At 43.0% G+C, this 20,663-nt stretch overlaps 1 protein-coding gene across 8 annotated transcripts in view; it reads right to left on the bottom strand.

Moving 5' to 3' along the window:
• Positions 1–20,663, bottom strand: part of PIK3R5 (phosphoinositide-3-kinase regulatory subunit 5) — a 65,985-nt gene that overhangs the window by 25,500 nt on the left and 19,822 nt on the right. For 3 of the 8 annotated variants that reach the window (XM_028124922.2, XM_088027973.1, XM_028124921.2), the window contains exon 2: positions 26–184. The exons of the other annotated variants lie outside the window; for them this stretch is intronic. The gene's annotated coding sequence lies outside the window, so the exon portion shown is untranslated. The remainder of the gene's footprint in view (positions 1–25; positions 185–20,663) is intronic. 8 annotated transcript variants of the gene reach the window in all.

The raw sequence follows: 20,663 nt of genomic DNA, 5'->3' as shown, positions 1-20,663 counted from the left end.
CTCCAGGGAGGGAATCAGGACTCACAGAAGCGCACTACTTGCTGAACTGGGCGATCTCTAGCCTGGAGCAAGGGCTGAACCACACGGACTGGCTTTGAAGTTCCCTCCGCCCAGTCCCTGCTGCAAGGGACAAGTGGGTTGTGTCACGAGGCAGGGATGAGTCACCCTGCCCTGTTGCGTCCCACTGTGAACACAAAATGCAAATGAACGTTTTCAGCCAACACTGCCTCTGTTGCACCCCTATCCTTAGGGGGTCAGGACACAGTGTCCTGGGGCTTCTGTGAGCAGCCTTCCCGGCACCCCAACGCCTGCTGGCCCACACTCCTTCCCTTCCCCAGGCCCCTGACACTCCCATCTCCTGGCCTCAGTGGCCCCCGCGGTTCACTGAAGACAATCAAGACCTTCTCCGCGGACGGGCCAGGTATCCCCAAGGGCACGGGGCACAGTTCCTGGTGTGCCAGCCCCCCGCCCCCCCGCCCGGCCCCCGGGCATCCTGAGTTTGCCCCAAGCTGCTCTGAGAGGCTGGACTTGCCCAAGGCACTGGGCCCTGGGAGCCAAGGCAGGTGGGAGCCCAGCCAGGGGGATGCTCAGCTGAGCTGCCCTGGAGGTTAACCCAGCGCCCCCTGGCTCAACACCTGGTCCTTTGGCACCCTCATTTCCGTTTGATGAGTCAGTCATCAGCTGTTTCTTGTGACTTGTCAGCAGAACCCTAGTGGCTTTGGGGCGGAGATGAAGAGGGAAGAAGGTGGCACTCCCTCCCTCCCCAAGGACGATGCCTTTTTCTCAAACACTTGGCAGGCAAGGCCCGGCTTCCCTAAGCACCTTCTAAGAGGAGTCTCTATTGTGAAATCCCAGCTGCTGCCTGGAATGGGAATGCCCCTCACCCACCGGTGGGGCTGTGTGGAAACATTCAACAGCCGGGCTTGCCCCCGTCTCCAAGTTCCTCTTCCAAGCCAGTAGGGGTGAGTCCTTACTGGGGACCCTGAGCAGAACAGGGAGGCCTGGAGCTGGCAGGGTGGGGGGGGGTGGGGCAGGCAGTGACTGCAGAGGGCACAGAGGGAGACCTCCTCTTCACATGTTGACCTGACCACATAATGCAAGACAGGGTCATCTTCCCAAACGTGCGGGACTAGTCGAAGGTCTGCCCGGGTCCGACTGTCCTGGGGCAGCCCCCACATGGCGCTTCTTTCTCGGAGCACTTCTCAAACACTGTGGAATGGCAGGCGTAGAGGGCCTACCTCTCATGGGGGAGAAGCATGTGCCTCCAGGCTCTGGCTGGCACCCGCACAGCTTCCCTGCTGTTCTGGGATAGTCCAGGCCCATGCTGTGAAGCCTCAGTTCCACAGGTGGGAATCACAGAGGCCCCAAGGCACTGCACTGATCCCGCCTGGGTCGGCCCTGCATTACTCCTCCCTCTGCCCCTGCCTATGGTCCCCTGCGGTTTGACCTCCCTTCTCTGGCCCCCGCTCTTCTCCATGTGACTGTTCAAGGCAGAATCCCTCCTGCGACCTAATTTTAAAGTTTCTCACCATCAAAGCAGGAAAGATACAACCGAAACTAAAGATACTGGGGTAAGAAAGGGGTGAAAAAGAGAGGAGAATGAGATGCGGAGGAAGAAAGGCCCCACTTCTTTGGGGCTATTTTTAGGGTATCCCTTTGACTCTTAGAACCAAAGCAAGATCTTTACATACCCCACATTAGAATAACTCAAGTCAACTGGGATTGCAGGGGGGGGGCAGGGGAACAAAAATCCAAACAAAACAAGGGAACCCAACTTCATTATAAATGAGTAACATAACCGCACTGAAGGCACAGGGGATGAAAGAATTAAACCGAGGAACTTTGGAAAATGGTATTTTGAGTGGATACTGTAAGGCTAAAGACAAAGAGAACTACATAGAAACATTGTTTTCTAATTATTAAACCTGTTTGCCATAGGGACGTGTGTTTAAAATCCAGAGACTTCTTTACGCGTGTGCTATGACTAAGAAAATAAGTAAATACAGGTAATGGGAGCCAGCTTCTCACTGTTGGAGAAAGACGTTACAAATAAGGAATGTGGGAAATCTAGAATGAACCAACTCTATTGGACTGGAGTTGGAGAAATCAGCATGAACTCGTGTTTTTTTTTTTTTTTTAATGTATTTACACAGAGATGCATACAGAAGTGAAAAAGATGTGTGTCTGCTTGCATTAAAATGCATACATATATTTTCTAGCTCTGCTGAGAGAGCCAGGAAATGACATCCCAGTAGCAATGAGCACACCTAGTGCCCAGGTCTTGGTTTCTAAATACCATTCTCCACTCAAAGGAACCAGGGCTCCTTAGAGAAATGGCCGATTCCAAGACCAGGGCAGGAAATATTGAAGATGAACCTGGAACATCTTATAGTGCCAGAAAATAAGTCATTCCTTGAAAAGGGACGGGAGTGGCAGAGGATATGGGAGCCAGCTTGAGGGAGCTTCCAGTGGCCAAAGCCAGGACAATTTTAATGACAAAATAAATAATGAAAGTGTTGGATTATAATTTGTAGAATGAAATAAATACCCATGAGTCTACACTTATGTCATAAACAGTTGAAGAAAAGAATAAATGAAGAAGGAACAGATCTTCTTTATGACAGAATACCAATTAATAAATGTGGCCAGAATGAGAAAAATACAAAAATCACCATTAGGCAAACACCACAGTAATAACCGTCCTCAGTATGGATGTTAAAATCTCTGGATGAAATTCTGAGAGCGGACAGGATAGTGGCATAGTCTCACGGTAGTTCCTCTAAGAAATTAATTGATTACAAGTGAAAAATAATAATCTCACAGTGGAGAAACCCACCACCACCTTAACCTCATGATCCCAGGTAATATTACCAGGAATAAGATATTTCAAGATCCTATCTCCCCTGAAGCATGGAGAGGGACCTAATGTCACTTCTGCGGGATTCTTACCCCCCCCCCCAAAAAAAATGCATAACCACGACTGAATCACGAGAAAGCATGCTATAACAGGACTGCCCAGTCCTCACCAAAATGTCAAGGTCATAAAAGCTAAGACTGAGGAACTGCCGCAATTGGAGGACATTGAGGAGACACAACGTGGGATCCTGGAACTAAAAGGAGACGTCCATGGGGGGAAAATGGCTACAACCCTAACGAGGTCTACAATTTTGTGAGCGGTATTGACCAGCGACCATTTCGTGGTTTTGGTAACTGTACCAAGTCGCGTGAGTTGTTAACATGGGGGGAAGCTGGGTGGACGGCCTCCATAGTTCTAAAGCCCTTTCCATAGCCTTACATATCCCTTGAACATATTTCCAGGTAGTTATTCGATGCCCTGCTGTCCTTCATGACCCGGTGTCAAGTTCCCACTTCACGTGTGGTCACAGTTCCTAGTTACCGGTGGGTGGGGCCAATGCAGGGCTAGCTGCCTCCCCCCAACCCAACGTTCCTCAACTACGGTGGAGAATCTCTGGGGCTCTTGGAGGGTCTCTGGGGGCCCTCTGTGAGAATAGTTAAACTGTGTTTTCATTTTGATGGCAATCTAGAAGTCAGTAGTTAGTATATCTTGGAGCACACTGATGACACCTACGACCAAATGTTACCATAAAAAGTCGAAGCCTGGTTTGCATTTGAGACCATCACCTAAAAGGACAGGGCATGCCAGCTGTGTTCTTGGGGTCTACTAGGGATCAAGGTTGCACACAATGAGTTGATGGAAAATGTTTAGTAAAAGGAGAAACACTTATACCATCTGAGGAGAAACCAGAATGTAAATTAATGAAAAATGTTTTTAAAAAGTGTCTGGCATGTAATAAGCATTCAGTAAAGGCTATCTATTAGCTATCAGCGTGGTTTCTTCGCATAAGCAATTCTATGGCCCACTTCCAGATAGCTTTGAGACTGGGCCAAGAAATATAACGCTCCCTGGATGATTCTGCTGCAGTCAGGCTTGAAAAGGAATGTTTTCTATTATTCAAAGACATACAAGTACTAGACTATATTTGACTAGGAAAGCATCCTGGAGGCCAGCTAGTGCAACTTTCCCATTCTACAGATAAGAAAATGAGGGCTCTGAGCAGGGAAGGGCCTTGCTCAGATTAGAAAGTGGCAAATCTATCACTAGACTCCGAGCCTAGGACCAGGGGAGTCATGGCACCCTCTTGCTTTGGTGGGAGTCAACCTCTGCTGTCCATCAGTAAGACCTCGGCTCTTTTCCTCAAGGTTATTTCTAGACTCCGTTTCTAAATTTCTTTTGAAGTTACCGTGTAAGTATTCAACTTCTTCACGTGTCAACTTTGTGAATTTAGGTTTTCTGACAACATCATTCATTTTAATCCAGATTCAAAATTTTCCTAGCCAAGATCGGGATCTAGAATTACTATATAATTTATTTTATTTTATTTATTTGACAGAGAGAAACACAGCGAGAGAGAGAGCACAAGCGGTGGGGGGGCGGACAGCAGAAGGAGAGGAAGAAGCAGGCTTCCTGCTGAGCAGGGAGCCCGATGCAGGACTCGATCCCAGGACCCTGGGATCACGACCTGAGCCGAAGGCAGATGCTTAACAACGGAGCCACCCAGGCGCCCCGGAGAATTTCTATATATATTTATAATTTACTTTTTATTGAAAGTCTAGTAATTTATTTATTTATTTTTAAAGATTTTATTTATTTATTCATGAGAGACAGAGAGAGAGAGAGAGAGAGGCAGAGGGAGAAGCAGGCTCCCAAGGAGCAGGAAGCCTGATGCAGCACTCGATCCCAGGACCCTGGGATCATGACCTGAGCCAAGGGCAGACGCTTAACCATCTAAGCCACCCAGGCACCCAGAATTTCTATATTTTTTAAAAAATTGTTTCTGAACCTGTGATTTTAGCCCTTCTCTTAATTGCAATGTTGTAAAATTACATTTTCTGTTAAAATACAGATCTGGACCGGATTGTATTAACTACTTTTACACTACATCACAATTCTTTCAATAATTCTTGTTGACATTCACAGTAAACGTAATAACTGTGAAAATGGCAGTGTTTGGTCCGGGCAGAGGCAGCAGCTTTAAGACTGATTTACTTCATTGCTTGCTGGTTTTTTTGTTTGTTTGTTTCTTTGTTTTTAAACTACGCCATCCCTAGTTATGAGTTCTTTATTTTGATTCATGTCTTGCTCAGCTGGAGCATTTCGAGTAGCTTCACAATGAGTGTGTGGGTGAGGTAGTTTCTGAGAGTTTATATGTCACATGTCATTTCCTTCATTGAGGCTCACGATGAGTTCTACCTTTGCCGATTAAAGAGCTGGCATAACTCAAAGTTTTTTCACCTTCAAAATGTTTATATTGAAACCCAAAATAATCAACCAAAGACATGGCTACCACAAAGAGAATTAGGTAAGGTGGTTTGGTACAAATATGGAAATTTGGTACAAGACAGAAATTAATTATTGTTCCATTATATGAATAAAAAACAGAAGTTGCATTGGAAAAAAAAGACCCTGCCTATAACAGCAAGAAAAAAATAATAAGAGAAAATAAGCTTTAAAAATAGGCAAAATTTTGATGAAATAAAACGTTTGGAGGGACACAAAAGAAGGCAAATAAATGGAAATACATATGCTATTATGAGACAGAAATATTCAGTATCAAAGAATTAATTCAAAATGGATCAGAGCCTCAATGTAAAGAGTTTCAGTGATACAACTCTCAGAAGAAAACATAAGAGAAAGACTTCCTCACACTGGATTTGTCAATGGTTTCTTGGAAATGACACCAAAAGCACAGGCAACAAAATAAAAACAGATAAAGTGGACTTACATCAAAATCTAAAACTCTGCCCACCACAGTCAAGAGAGGGCAAAGGTAACCTACAGAATGGGAGAAAATATTTGCAAGCCATGTATCTGATGAGGAGTCAATATCCAGAATATATAAAGAATTCCTACAACTCAAGAACAGCAACAACAACAAAAAACAATTAAAAAAATGGACAAGGGACTTGAATAAACATTGCTCCAAAGAAGACACCCAGATGGCCAAGAGCTACATGAGAAGATGCTCAACATCACTCATCAATAGGGAAATGCAAATCAAAACCACAATGTAAGGAGCGCCTGGGTGGTTCAGTTGGTTGAGCGTTTAAGCATCTGCCTTCGGCTCAGGTCATGATCTCAGGGTCCTGGGATCGAGCCTCACGTCTGTCAGGCTCCCTGCTCAGCTGGGGGGTGTGGGGTGTGGGGGTGTCTGCTTCTCCCTCTCCCTCTGCCCCGCCACCCCTCCCCCGCTTGTGCGCACTCTCTCTCCCTCTCTCAAATCAACAAATAAAAAAATCTTCACCCAAAACCACAACGAGATACCACTTCGCACCCATGACAATGGCTATTATAAACAAAACAAAACAAGAAGAAGTGTTAGTGAGGATGAGGAGAAATGGGAACCCTCGTGCACTGCTGGTGGGGATGTGAAATGGTGCTGGCGATTTCCCCAAATATTAAAAATAGAATTACCATATGATCCAGTAACTCCACTTCTGAGTGTATATCCAAAAGAACTGAAAGCGGGGACTTGGAATAGATCCTCTACATCCGTGTTCACGGCATCATTATTCACAATAGCCAAACAGTAGGAGAAACCCCAGTGTCCCCGGACAGGTGAATGGATACATAAAATATGGTGTCTACCAAAATGGGATATTCTTCAGCCTTAAAAAGGAAGGGAAACCCTGTCACATGCTCCAACATGGAGGAACCTTGAGGACACTGTGCTGAGTGAAATAAGCCAGTCACGAAGAGAAAAATACTGTACAATTCCCCGTATATGAGGCACCCAGAGTAATGAGATTCATAGAGACAGAGCTGAATGGTGGTTGTCGGGGCTGGGGGAGGGGACACAGGTGCAGAATTTTAGTTTTACACAACGACGTGAATGTGCTTCGCACCACTGAACCATACACTTACCAACATGAAGATGGTAAATTTTATTTATTTTAAGATTTTTATTTATTTATTTGACAGAGAGAGAAAGAGCACAAGCGGGGGAGAAGCAGAGGCAGAGGGAGAAGCAGGCTCCCCGCTGAGCAGGGAGCCCCATGTGGGACTCGATCCCAGGACCCCGAGATCATGACCTGAGCAGAAGGCAGACGCTTAACCTACTGAGCCACCCAGGCATCCCCAAAATGGTAAATTTCACGTCATGCATATTCTACCACAATTTTAAAAAAGGAATAAAGAAATAATTAATTGACACCTTTGCAAAATTACACAGGAATGTCAATTCTCTGTAAGTTTTAGCCTAGAGAACAGGAAGGAAGGAAAGAGAGCGGGCAGGCAGACAGACTGGACTGGCTGGCTATTCCAAGTGGCTGTTCTGTGTCAGACACCATGGGGGGGGGCACTCTCACTGGATTGCCTAGTTTAATGACCATAATAATCACCCCATGACATAATCATTGTCATCCACAATCCCTGCAGCTCGGGGAGAGTCAGCCATGTATTTGCCCAAGTTCTTGCGGTCACAGTTCCTATGATCCAAGCTGGAAGCACATCCAAAGTTGGCCGGGCTCTCAAAGCCCACATTCTTTCCTGTGCCATGTTCACAGGAAATCATCCCTGCTGTTTTCTAGACACTCAGAGGGCTGAGTATGTGGTTGCGCCTCTGTGTTATAATTTGAGGCTTCCAGCGAAGACATCCTGCACACAAGTGACCTGAATTCTCATTGCCAGTGATTCATTTTCCATGGGTTAGGATGGCTCATCTCCACTGGCCTAGCTTACTCTTCAAGATGCAAGATTTGTGGAGGGACATTTAGCTAACAGATGCGTCCAAGACAGCGGCGACAGTGGACGGTGGACATCAGAAGGACTCCAGAGAAACAGAAGGGAGGAAACGGGAAAGGGTAAGCAGTGATGGTTGGAGGGGGTGTGGGGAGCAGGAAGGGAGCAGGGTGGTCAGACGGGCACAAAAAGGGAGAACTGCCAAGGAAACAGATATACAAGCCTCCGCTTACTTCTCACTTTTGCTCACGCCCTTCTTTACCAAGGAAAGGGCGCCGGGCTGCTCGGGAAGACCAGCGCTGTGGTCAGGACCAAGAGGAAATAAGATGAGGGAAGGGAAGGAGAAAGATGCTCAACAATGTGCGTGCGACTCTATGCCAGAGACCGCTTATTAGGGCTTGAAGCCCACGATCTCGTTCCTTCTGAGCAACCTTGTAAAACTCTGAACACACGAGGATGAGGAATGTCCCGGTGGCTATATGACTTTCCCAAGGTCGCACAACTAGCAAGTAGCACAGGCAGGAATATTTGAGCCATGTGAACCCAGTTCTGTCTGACTGCCTTCTACCCAGGGAATCATCTGGAAGGAAACAGGATGCCTCACGCTGCCTTCGCCTATAATGATTATAATAATAGCAGCTAATGCTAACTGAGGGCTTACTATGTGCCAGGCACTGTTTAGGTTCTTTCTCCGAATTAATTCATAGGAGGCAGACACGTTCTTGTCCCCATTGTACAGATGAAAAGAGTGAGGCATAGAGGGCTCTCTCGCTGGCAAATGATGAATGGCCTTTCCTGGCATGTGCTAGCAACTTAGCATCCCTGTGCGATAAAGGGGACCTTAAGACGGGCAAACTGAAATTTTTGCCAAGATGGGGAACAAGAGAAAGACTACAGGAATTTACCAAGGTATAAACTCCCAGGCTCCGGAGGCTGTTTTAATCCTGCCGCCTTTCAAATGCAGAGCCTGTCTTGTTTGCCAGCAAATGCTTGCACGGTAACAAAGCGACCGATAAATGTAAATGTCAAAACTCAAGGAAGTCCAATTACACATACACAGGCAGCTTTCTGATTTTTCTGGATGTGGCCAAAGATGGCGGTTGTCGTGATGAGTTGCATTCATTACAGGCTGCTCACTCTCGGCAGGATCATTTCCAGTTTGTAAGACAGTGACTATTTTGTAGTTTCAGGCAAAGAAGATTGTATGGAGCATTCTGACGTCCAGATGCCTTACCATTGGAACAGATTCGGCACAGACTGGTCTCATCTGTTATCCCGTCCCTCCCGGAGTGAAAACCACTCAGCACCCCGCTCTGCTCTCCATCCTTCCAACAGCGGGTCATTGATCTCAGACACCAGCACATCCACCTTCATCAGCTTCCTTCTCCTCCCTCTCTTTAAACTCTTGCCAATTATTTAAGAAAGAAAATCTCTCACGTCCTTCCTCTCCATCCCATCCATGAATATGGTTTATTGATGCAAGAGAAACTTCTCTAACAAGAAATCATCAAGGTTTGTGGACGGAACTGAAATCAGAAACTCGTCTTGATACTTGGCCAGGTGTGGTTTTTACAACTTTTTATGAAACAGACACTGATTTTGAGAGTCCCAGTTAGCCCCGTCTAGAACTCCCTGGGACTCTGAGGGGCTATTCACTGATATTAGGGCTGATGCAGTCTTTCCCCAGTCTCACCAAATACACTCACAACGACACAGAAAAGCTCACACTCTACACTGAAGACCCATATTTGGTATGGTTTGGGTATCATGTCTAAATCAGACGGAAATGGATTTGGCAAATCCAATCTACAGTCCTGGCCAAAATCTCTACGGAAGGTGGGCGGGGCTGGCATCATGGCTGATTTAAAGCCTGGCCCCCAAGCGGATGTGTCCCCTTTCTGGATGCTTGATCAATGGAATAGGCTGAGGAGAGAAAAGGAGGTGAGGGAGAGTCTACTCCTTCGAGAAGCTTTGCTTGGTTGGATTTTATAAGATACCCTGATATCCTTCTGCTAAGTTTTTTTTTTTTTTTAATTTACCCAGCACAAGTTCATTTCTGCTAAGTGTGACCAAAAGGATCCCCAGATGCTTCCAATTATGTTTTTTTAAAGTCCTATATTTACATCTAAAAAGGGGCACCTGGCTGGCTCAGTCAGTAGAGCATGAGATCCTCGATCTCAGAGCTGTGAGTTCAAGCCCCATGTTGGGCATAGAGATTACTTAAAAATAAAAAATCTTTACATCTAAAAAAAATATATAGGGCTACCTGCCAAGTGTTAATCCGAGAGGCAAGATTAGATACCCTTTTTACTTTATCTAAAAACATTTGTATAATAACATATTTTATACATTACTTTTTGATCACACAAATAACAGGTGTAAAGGATATAAAAAATAGACAATGGTCTGGCCAAGTGGAGTAGATGTGCTTGTCCCTATTCCTCCTGCAAAGTACAACTATAAGCCCCGGACATTATATACAAGACTAACATACGAAGGAGAGTGAAGGCTAAGGACCTTGAGAACAAGAAGGGACATGGTGGTGATCATGGTGGAAAAGGATTTCCTTTTCACCTCATATATCCCAGACTTGGACCTGAGGTGCCAACAACCTGGAAAACACCAATGCGCAGAGACAGCAAAAGCCCCAAGAAAATCCTGGTCTTTCCAGCCAAAGGCTCAGCAAAGAGGCAGCCTAGCAAGACACAAAACTTTTAGAGAATAACCGCTCTACCCCAGCCAAACGCCACAGAAAGAACTATGGCACCATCTCCACAAGCAAAGGCCAAATGGGGGGCCTGAACTTCGCTCTGGCTGGGCTCCAATGAGGTGCCAGACCCCTCCTCCCCCAACCATGGGTGGTGTCTGAGAAAGCCAGGCCTTTCATCTTCTCTGCCAGCAAGGAGCCCCCTACCACCCCACGGGGTCAGTGAGGACCACCAGGGATGCTGGACTTCCAGCCCCACCAGATAGTTAGGATACCCCCAACTAGGGTGGTGTCAAAGAAGCCTAGTGAGAGCCAGGACTTTCACTGCTGCCCAGTGGTGGTGAGGTCACTTCCTCTATCCCATGGTGTTGATGGAGCAGTGATGAGACACCCTTGTGCCTCCCAGGCAGGGAGGCATCCATGGAAGTCTATTTGGAAGCCACAATTCCCACCCCACCCAGCAGTAATAAAGAGCAGCTCCTTGTCAATGGAAGCAGAGAATGGAACCTGGACTTCTACCCTCCCCTGGTAGTAATGAGGCAGTACCCTCTCCGTTCAGGGAAGTGTTAGAGGAAGCCAGCTAAAACAGGGGTTTAAATAGGATCCAGAGCCTCTTAACTCTCGTAATACCCCAAATGCCAGGTGCCAATGGAAAATAACCTGTCACACCAAGGACAAGGAATGAAATGAAGAGAATTCTATAAATTGAGTGAAAAAAAAAAAAAAGACAATCAAGAGGTGGCAACACCCAAATCACAGACGTTTAAATTATCTGACAAAGTTTTTAAAGCAGCTTCATTAAAAATGCTTCAATGGGCAGTTATAAACAAATAAAAACTAAGAAAGTCTCAGAAAAGAAACAGAAGATAGGAATGCAGAGCTGTGGAAATTCTACAACTGAAAGATACAATAACTTGAAATAAAAACCTCAGTGGACGGGCTCCACAGCCGATAGAGGGGACTGAGGGAAGAATCAATGAACTTGAATCCAGAACAACAGTGTTACCCAAGCCGAACAACAGAGAGAAAACCAACTAGAGAAAAATGAACAGAGCCTCAGGGACCTGTGGGGCTCTAAGAGAAGGTCTAACATGCATATCATCTGAGTCTGAGTGGCAGAGGGCAAAGCGGGGAAAGTACGCAAAGAAACAGTGGCTGAAAACTTGCAAGTTTGGCAAAATACATAAAACTACAGGTTCAAGAAGCTTTGTGAACCCTAGACAGGATAAATCCAAGAAATACACACCAAGACACATCACAGTCAAAGTTCTGAAAACTAAAGACAAAGAAAAGAAATCTCGAAAGCAGCAAGAGAGGAATACCACCTTCTCTTAGAGGGAAAACAATTCAAATGACAGTGGATTTCTTATCAGAAGTCATGAAGGCCTAAAGGAATGGAACAACATTTTTCAAGTGCTTAATGAACAGCCAACCCCGAATCCTACATCCAGAGAAAATACCTTTCAGGAATGAAAAAGAAATTAAGACATTCTTAGATGAAGGAAAGCTAAGGGAATTTGTCACCAGCATAGCTACCCTAAAAGAAATTCTATAAACAGAAAGAGCATGATTAAAAAAAAAAAAAGTATCTTGAAACATCAGGAATGAAGGAAGAACATGGCAAGCAAATATCTAGATAAATACGATAGGCTTTCCTTCTCTTCCTTTGTTTTTTAAATTATATTTGATGGTTGAACCAAAAATTATACCATCACCTGATGTGGTTTAAGGGTATGCAGAGTAAATACTTAAGACTATTATATTATAAATGAGAAAAGGTAAAGGGGCCTAAAGGGAAGTAAAGCTTCTACGCTCCATTAGAACTGTAAAGTGATGACATCATTCAACTATGACATGTATATAACACATAATAGGTAGAGCAGAGATTAAAAAAGCTATACAAAGAGATGTATATAATAACATTACAGATACATCAAAATGAATTCTAAAAGTTTTTCAAGTAATCCAGAGGAAGGCAGGGGAAAAAAAAAACCAAGAAACAACAACAAAAACAGACCCCCCCAAAAAAAGACCCCAGAAAACAAAAAATAAAAAAGCAAACTTAAGCCCTAACATATCAATGATTACATTAAATTTAAATGGGCTAAATGTATCAATTAAAAGACAGAGATCAGTAGTGGATTGCAAAACATGACCCAATGGCTTGCTGTCCATAATAAACTCACAAATATGATACCAGCCGATTGAAAGTGATAAGTGGGCAAAGACATACCATGTAAACATTACTAAAAAAAAAAAAAGGAGTGGCTATATTAATATCAGAAAAAGTACACTTTAGAACAAAGAAAATTACCAGAGACAGAGACTGACATGACAGAATGACAAAAAGGTGAAGCCACCAAGAAGACATGGCAATCCTAAATGTGATTTCCCAAACAATGACATTGCAAACTACGTGAAGTAAAAATTGACAAAATGGAAAGGAGAACAAGACAAACCCATAACTATAGCTGGAGACATCAACCTCCCTCTCTCAACAATGTAGGGAGGTACTATATAGAAAATTAGCAAGGACACATAAGAATTAAGTCACACCAACAGCCAACAGGATCTAATCGACACTTACAGAACACCCCACCCAATGACAGCAAAACACACATTCTTTTCAAGTATCCATGAGACATATACCGAGACAGACCATATCCTGAGCCATAATGTGCAAGACTGTTGAATCACAGATCTGTACCTCTGAAACAAATAATACAATATATGTTGAAGAAGAAGAAGAAAGAAGAAGAAGAAGAAAGAAGGAAGAAGAAGGAGAAGAAGAAGAAGAAGGAGAAGAAGGAGAAGAAGGAGAAGAAGGAGAAGAAGGAGAAGAAGGAGAAGAAGGAGAAGAAGATAGCAGGAGGGGAAGAATGAAGGGGGAGAAATCGGAGGGGGAGATGAACCATGAGAGACGATGGACTCTGAAAAACAACCTGAGGGTTCTAGAGGGGAGGGGGGTGGGAAGATGGGTTAGCCTGGTGATGGGTATTAAAGAGGGCATGCTCTGCATGGAGCACTGGGTGTTATACACAAACAATGAATCATGGAACACTACATCAAAAACTAATGATGTAATGTAAGGTGATTAACATAACAATAAAAGATTTTTAAAAAACCAACCTCAACAAATGTAAGAGAACTGAAATCATACAGAGTGTGTTCTCTGACTACAACAGAATCAAACTAGAAAGCAAACAGAAAGATAACAGGACAACCTCCAAACACTTAGAAACTAAACACACATCTGGATAATCCATGGGTCAGAGAAGAAGTCTCAAAGAAAATCCAAAAATACAATGAACAGAATGAAAAGGAATATCTAACATATCAAAGGTTGTGGGACATGGCTAAAGCGCTCTGAGAAGGAAATTTATAGCACTAAATACATACATTAGAACTGCCATATGGCCCAGCAGTTGCACTCCTGGGCATTTATCTCAGGGAAATGAAAAGTTATGTTCACCAAAAACCTATACATGAATGTTTATAGCAGCTTTATTCATAATAGCCCCAAACTGAAAACAACCCAGATGTCCTTTAGTGGGTGAAGAGTTTAACAAACTATGGTTCATCCATACCATGGAATACTACTCAGCAATAAAAAGGAAATGATTATTGGTATACACCACAAACAGGATGAATCTCCAGAAGATTATGCTGACTGGAAAAGCCAATCCCAAAAGATTATCTACGGTATGATTCAATTTATATAACATTTTTGAATTGACCAAATTACAGAATGACTACAGACTGGGAGACAATATTCACAATACGCATATCCGACAAATGACTTGCATCTTGGAATTGAACAAATAGGAACGGACACTTCACAAAAGATATCCAAATGGTTGGTAAACATGTGAGAATATGCCCGCCGTCATTAGTTCTCAGAGAAATGGAGATTTAAAACCACAATGCGATCACACTACACTAGAATGGCTAACATTAAAAAGATTAACAATACCAAATTGGCAAGGATATGGAATAGCCGTACGTTGTTGGTGGAAACATCAAATAGTGCAGCTACTTTGAACACCTGTTAGGCAGCTTTGTAAAGTTAACAAATACCTACCATTTTGACCCAATAATTCTACTTGCTTGCCCCAAACAAATGAGGACATATGTTGACATAAACACTTGTACAAACATGTTCATAGCAGCTTCATTTATCATGGCGTCAAACCCAAAACAACCAAGTCCCTCAACAGAGAATGTGAAAACATATTTGGTACATGTTTACCTGTTTACTCAGCAATGCAAGAAACAAAACAAAACAAAAAAGCAAACTGCTAATGCAAGTAACAGTATGGATGAAAACCAAAAACATGGTGTGCATATGAAGCCGACACAAAAGACGGATACTCCATGGCTACATTTACAAGAAGTTCTACAACAGGCAAAAGTAACCTACGGTGAAATCAATAAAAATGGCAGTTGCCTCTGGCTGGTACAGGGAAAGCTGGCCAGGAATGGGCATGAGGAAACTTTCTGGGATGATGGAAATATTCTATCTCTTGCTAAGAACAGCCTGAACAGGTATATATATTTTCTGTAACTCACCAAACCGTACGATAAAATGTGTGTACTTCGCTGCATATAAACCAGACCTCAATAAAAATGTTTTTAAAGACTCGTGCAATACCTAAGTGGACAGAATAACTCTTCAAAGTTTTTCTTAGCCTGACCATGGATCTGCACCCCATTTTCCTTTTTCAAACACACGGATATTTGCCACCTGTCTGACTTTGTAATCCTTCCAGTCGTTTTTCATGCATGAATATGCCCATATGCATACCTACAACACGCATGCATTTTCTTCGAACATAGATGGGCTCACAGCATAGACCTGGTATCCTATGCAGAACTGTCCCCCAAAATGTGCATCTGATTATCACTCCCTCCCTGTCCCTTAAAGCTAATGGTCTTTTTGTTGCCTTAGGACAAGGTTCAACCCCCAACCTGGATTGTAAGAACCCTGAGAAGTCTGGGCCCTTCCTCCCTGGCCAGTCTCATACCCTCACCTTCCCTCTCCATAATGAACATCTCCCTGCCTGGACCCCCTCTGCCTGAAACATTTCCACCACCTTCCCCTGCTTCTGCTGGGGCTAATAGGCATTCTTCTGTCGTTGTTTATAAAGTCACTTTTTCCGGGAAGCCTTCCTGCCTTGCAGGCTGGGTTGGGTGCCCACTCCCACCCCTGTTCCCCCTACGCCTATGTTGTAACTGTTTCCTCTACTGGGCTTTCAACTTAGCAACAGTGGCCCACTCACCATACAAATGGTTCCAACTCCAGCCTCTGGAGCAAGGCCCCGATGGATTCTCCCTGGACATGTGAGCGTGCCCATGTGCCCTGCAAACCAAAAGCCCCACCCAAACATGTGCAATAGGGGATCTTCCTCAGGCTTTGGGGGAAATCACATCTACTGTAACCTCCCAGTGAGTCAGTTCTCGGAGGTGTCATACAGGTCATTTCTGACTACCCACGGTGTGGGCAGGTTGCCCCAGAGACCTCCTTCCTCCTGCATTTCCCTTCCTGGGACCAAAGGAAGAGATTCAGGTCAGAATGCAAGCTTTCCAAGAGCCGTTCCTAAGGCCACCGAGTAGAGGACAATTTATGTGCTATTAATGTGTTTCCTTCTGTATACTGTTCCCTCCCCTCACTGCCTCCATGCTAATAAGGCAACCACCTGGGGGAAGGTTTGTGGTAGGAAAATGAAAATCTCTGAGCTCCTGGACAGCTCCTGGAAGGACGCGTGAAACTCAGAGCTGGATTTCAGTTGACGTAAGAAGGGTCAAGAAATGGGTTCTTTTTTTCTTTTCATAAACTGCAATTTGTAGAGAGCAGTTGTAGGTTTACAGAAGAAAAAAAAGAACAGAAAGTACAGAGTTCCCACATACTCCTTCTGACCCCCCAACTCCCTCCCGCCCACAGTTTCCCCTTTTATTAATACCTTCCATTACTGTGGTATATTTGTTACAATTGATGAAACTATGTTGATACACCAATATTAACCAAAGTCCACAGTTTACATTACAGTTCCTTCTGTACGTTATATACAGTTACCAAATACAAAATGCCATGTATCTACCATGATAGTATCATAAAGAATTGTTGTACCCACTCTAAAAATCCCCTATGCTGTCATCTATTCATCCCTTCCTCTCTCTTCAACCCCTAGCAACCACTCATCTTTGTACTGTCTCTACAGTTTTGCCTTTACCAAAATGTCACCCAGGTGGCGTTATACATTATGTAGACTTTTCAGACTGGCCTCTTTCACTTAGCAATATGCATCTAAGGTCCCTCCGTGGCTTTGTGTGTCTTCATAACTTATTTCTTTCTATTACTAAATAACATTTCATTCTATAGATATACCATAATTTGTTTATCCACTCACCTACTGAAGGACATCTCGGTGGCTTCCAATTTGGGGCAATTATGAATGAAGGTGCAGGTTTTTGTGTGGAAGTAAGTTTTCAACTCCTTTTGGTAAATATCTAGAAGCCCAACTGCTAGATCATATGGCAAGACTTCTTAACTTTCTAAGAAGCTGCCAGACTGTCTTCCAAAGGGGCTGTGCCGTTTTGCATTCCTACCAGCAATGAACCAGAGTTCCCGTTTCTCCACATCCTCGCCAGCATTTGGTGTTGTCAGTGTTTTGGATTTTCGCCATTCTAATAGGTGGGTACTGGTATCTCATTTTAACTTCTAACTTCCCTAGGGACATACGATGTTGAGCATCTTTTTATTTGTTTATTTGCCACCTGTATCTCTTCTTTGGTGAGCAGTTCAGATCTTTTGCCCATTTATATTTTTTATTTTTTAAAGTGAAATTTTTATTCAAGTATGATGTTATGTACAAAATGTACATAGATCATAACAGTAGTTTGATGAGCTTTCACAAAGTGATCACACCCACGGAACCAGCACCCAGATCAAGAAGCAGAACACAATCGGTATCCTTAAGAACACCACTCCCAGACTCTGAAAAACAAACTGAGGCTTCTAGAGGGGAGGGGGGTGGGGGGATGGGTTAGCCTGGTGATGGGTATTAAAGAGGGCACGTTCTGCGTGGAGCACTGGGTGTTATGCACAATGAATCATGGAACACTACATCCAAAACTAATGAGGTAATGTACGGTGATTAACATAACAATAAAAAATTTTTAAAAAAAGACCCCCCCCCCGCCCATTGCCTCTCCTGGTTACTATATTATTGCTTGTTTTTATTTTTATTTTTTAAAAAGATTTTATTGATTTATTTGACAGAGAGAGAGAGACAGCAAGAGAGGGAACACAAGCAGGGGGAGTAGGCGAGGGAGAAGCAGGCTTCCCACTGAGCAGGGAGCCCGATGTGGGGCTCGATCCCAGGACCCTGGGACCATGACCCCAGCTGAAGGCAGACGCTTAACAACTGAGCCACCCAGATGCCCCAACTATTGCCTATTTTTAAATTGGGTTGTTTATTATCTTATTGTTGAATTTTAAGAATTCTTTGTATATTCTGGCACAAGTTATTTATCAGAGAAATGTTTTGCAAATGCTTTCTTCCAGTCTACGTCTTGTCTTTTCATTCTCTTTACAGTGTCTTTAACAGAGCAGAAGTTTTCATGTTAATAGAGTCCAACTCATCAAATTTTTCTTTCATGGATCATACTTTTGGTATTGTATTGTACCTAAAAACTCATTGCCAAACCCAAGGTCATCTAGGTTTTCTCCAATTATCTCCTAGGAGTTTTATGGTTTTGCATTTTATCTTTAGGTGTATGATCCGTTTTGAATTAATTTTATGAAAGGTTTTAGCTTAATGTCTCAATTCACTTTTTGCTGTCAAAGATCAGTTGATCAGGGTGCCTGGGTTGGCTCAGTCGTTAACCGTCTGCCTTTGGCTCAGGTCATGATCCCAGGGTCCTGGGATCGAGTCCCGCATTGGGCTCCCTGTTCTGTGGGAAGCCTGCTTCTCCCTCTCCCACTCCCCCTGCTTGTGTTCCCTCTCTCGCTTTCTCTCTGTCAAATAAATAAATAATATCTTTTAAAAAACAAAAACAAAACAAAGATCAGTTGATCATATTTGCGTTGGCCTATTTCTGGGCTCTCTATTTCATTCCATTCATCTATTTGTCCATTCTTTCACCTATATCACATTGTTTTGATTATTATAGCTTTATAGTAAGTCTTGAAGTTAGAAGTGTCAGTTCTCCAACTCTGTTCTTTTTCTTCAATACTGTGTTGGCTATTCTGCATCTTTTGCCTTTCCATATGAACTTTAGAATCAGTTTGTTGACACAGAGTAATCTGTGGGGATTTTGATTGGAATGGCATGGAATATGCAGTTTGAGTTTGGAAGAACTGGCATATTGAGTCTGCCTATCCATGAACATGGAATATCTTTCCATTTATTTAGATCTTCTTTGACTTCATCCACCAGGGCTTTGTAGTTTTCCTAATGTAGATTTTGCACATATTTTGTTAGATTTAGTCCTAAGTATTTCTTTTTTTTTTTTTTTTTAGTGCTAATGTCAATGGTGTTATATTTTTTATTTCAAATTCCAATAGTTTATTGCTGGTATATAGGAAAATGACAGATTTCTCTGTATTAATCTTGCATCTTGCAACTTCCTATAATCACTTACTAGTTTACAGGTTTGTTTGTTTGTTTGTTTTTGGTCAATTCTTTAAGATTTTCTACATAGATAATCTGGAACATATTGTAAAGAATTGATATAATTTGTTCTTTAAATGTTTGGTAAAATTCACCAGTGAAACCATCTGAGACTGATGCTTTCTATTTTGGAAGGTTATAAATTATTGATTAAATTTCTTTAATAGATACAGATCTATTCCAATGATCCATCCTTGTGTGAGCTTTGATTGTGTTTTTCAGGAATTGGTCTATTTTGTCTAAGTTATCAAATTTGTGGATATAGAGTTTTTCATAATATTCCTTTACTATCTTTTTAATGTCCGTGGGATTGGTAGTGATTAACTTTATAAAATTTAGATATAATTCACGTAATAGAATATGCACCATTTTAAGGTGCACACTTTAGTGCTTTCAGCATATTCACTATGTTGTGTATCCATCACCATGATCTAAATCCACAACATTTCCATCACTCCAGAAAGAAACCCCATACCTATTAGCAGTGACTTCTCCCTCCCCCTATCATCTGACAGCCACTAATCTACTCTGTTTCTTTTTTTTTTTTTAAGATTTTATTTATTCATTTGAGAGACAGAGAGAGAACAAGCAGGGGGAGAGGCAGGGGAGAGGGAGAAGCAGACTCCCCGCTGAGCAAGGAGCCCAATGCGGGACTCGATCCCAGGACCCTGGGATCATGACCTGAGCCGAAGGCAGACGCTTAACCATCTGAGCCACCCACGCGCCCCTACTCTCTGTTTCTATGAATTTCCTTATTCTGGACATTTCATATAAGTGGAATCACAATATACTATTTTTGGCATCTAGCTTTTTTTACTTAGTGTGTTTTCTAGATTCATCCATGTTGTAGTGTGTTATAAGACTTATTCCTTTTCATGACTGAATAGTATTCCACTGTATGGCCATCACACCTAGTTCTTAAATACTTCAGTTTATGGATCAACATTCATATTGGATACCTGTAGACCATCTGCTCCTGTCCAGAGCAAAAGAAAAAGATAAGAGACATTATCCAGGTATGCACGTTTCCCTTCTGCATAAAGGACACTAAGAAATGGACCTAGCCTGGAATCTCCTCTGTGATTAAAAAAAAAAAGGAGCCTGCTTGAGTCTTGTGGGCTTAAATAAACTACTACCACTATCACCAACCAGGCAGGCATATGCACAGAGCAAGCTTTCAAGGTAGACCTTCTTTTACCTCCATTGACATGTGAAGAGACTACGGCTCTAAGAAATAAAGCCACTTTCTCAGGGTCTGCAGGAAGGATGCCAATCAGGTCTGCCTAACATAGAAGCCCCCCTCAGCTCTCCGGTAACATCTAGAATTCTTTCCCTAGTTGCTCTAGCAGCGGGAATTCCTAACCTTTTTATGCCCTAGATCTGAAGCCTACAGACCCTTCTTCAGAATAATGTTTCAAATGCACACAACAAAATATATGGGACAGCAAAGGAAATGAATTACACTGAAATACTGATTATTACAACAAACTGGTAGTCTACCAATATGTTGTCATAATCAACCTTG

Source organism: Eumetopias jubatus, unplaced genomic scaffold (genome assembly GCF_037043125.1).
Source record: "Eumetopias jubatus isolate StellerSeaLion01/CBP00866 unplaced genomic scaffold, mEumJub1_p1.0 scaffold_10, whole genome shotgun sequence".
In the NCBI taxonomy this organism is placed as follows: Eukaryota; Metazoa; Chordata; class Mammalia; order Carnivora; family Otariidae; genus Eumetopias; species Eumetopias jubatus.
The sequence above is the reverse complement of the archived record's forward strand: the minus strand, read 5'-3'. Positions and strand labels throughout refer to the sequence as shown.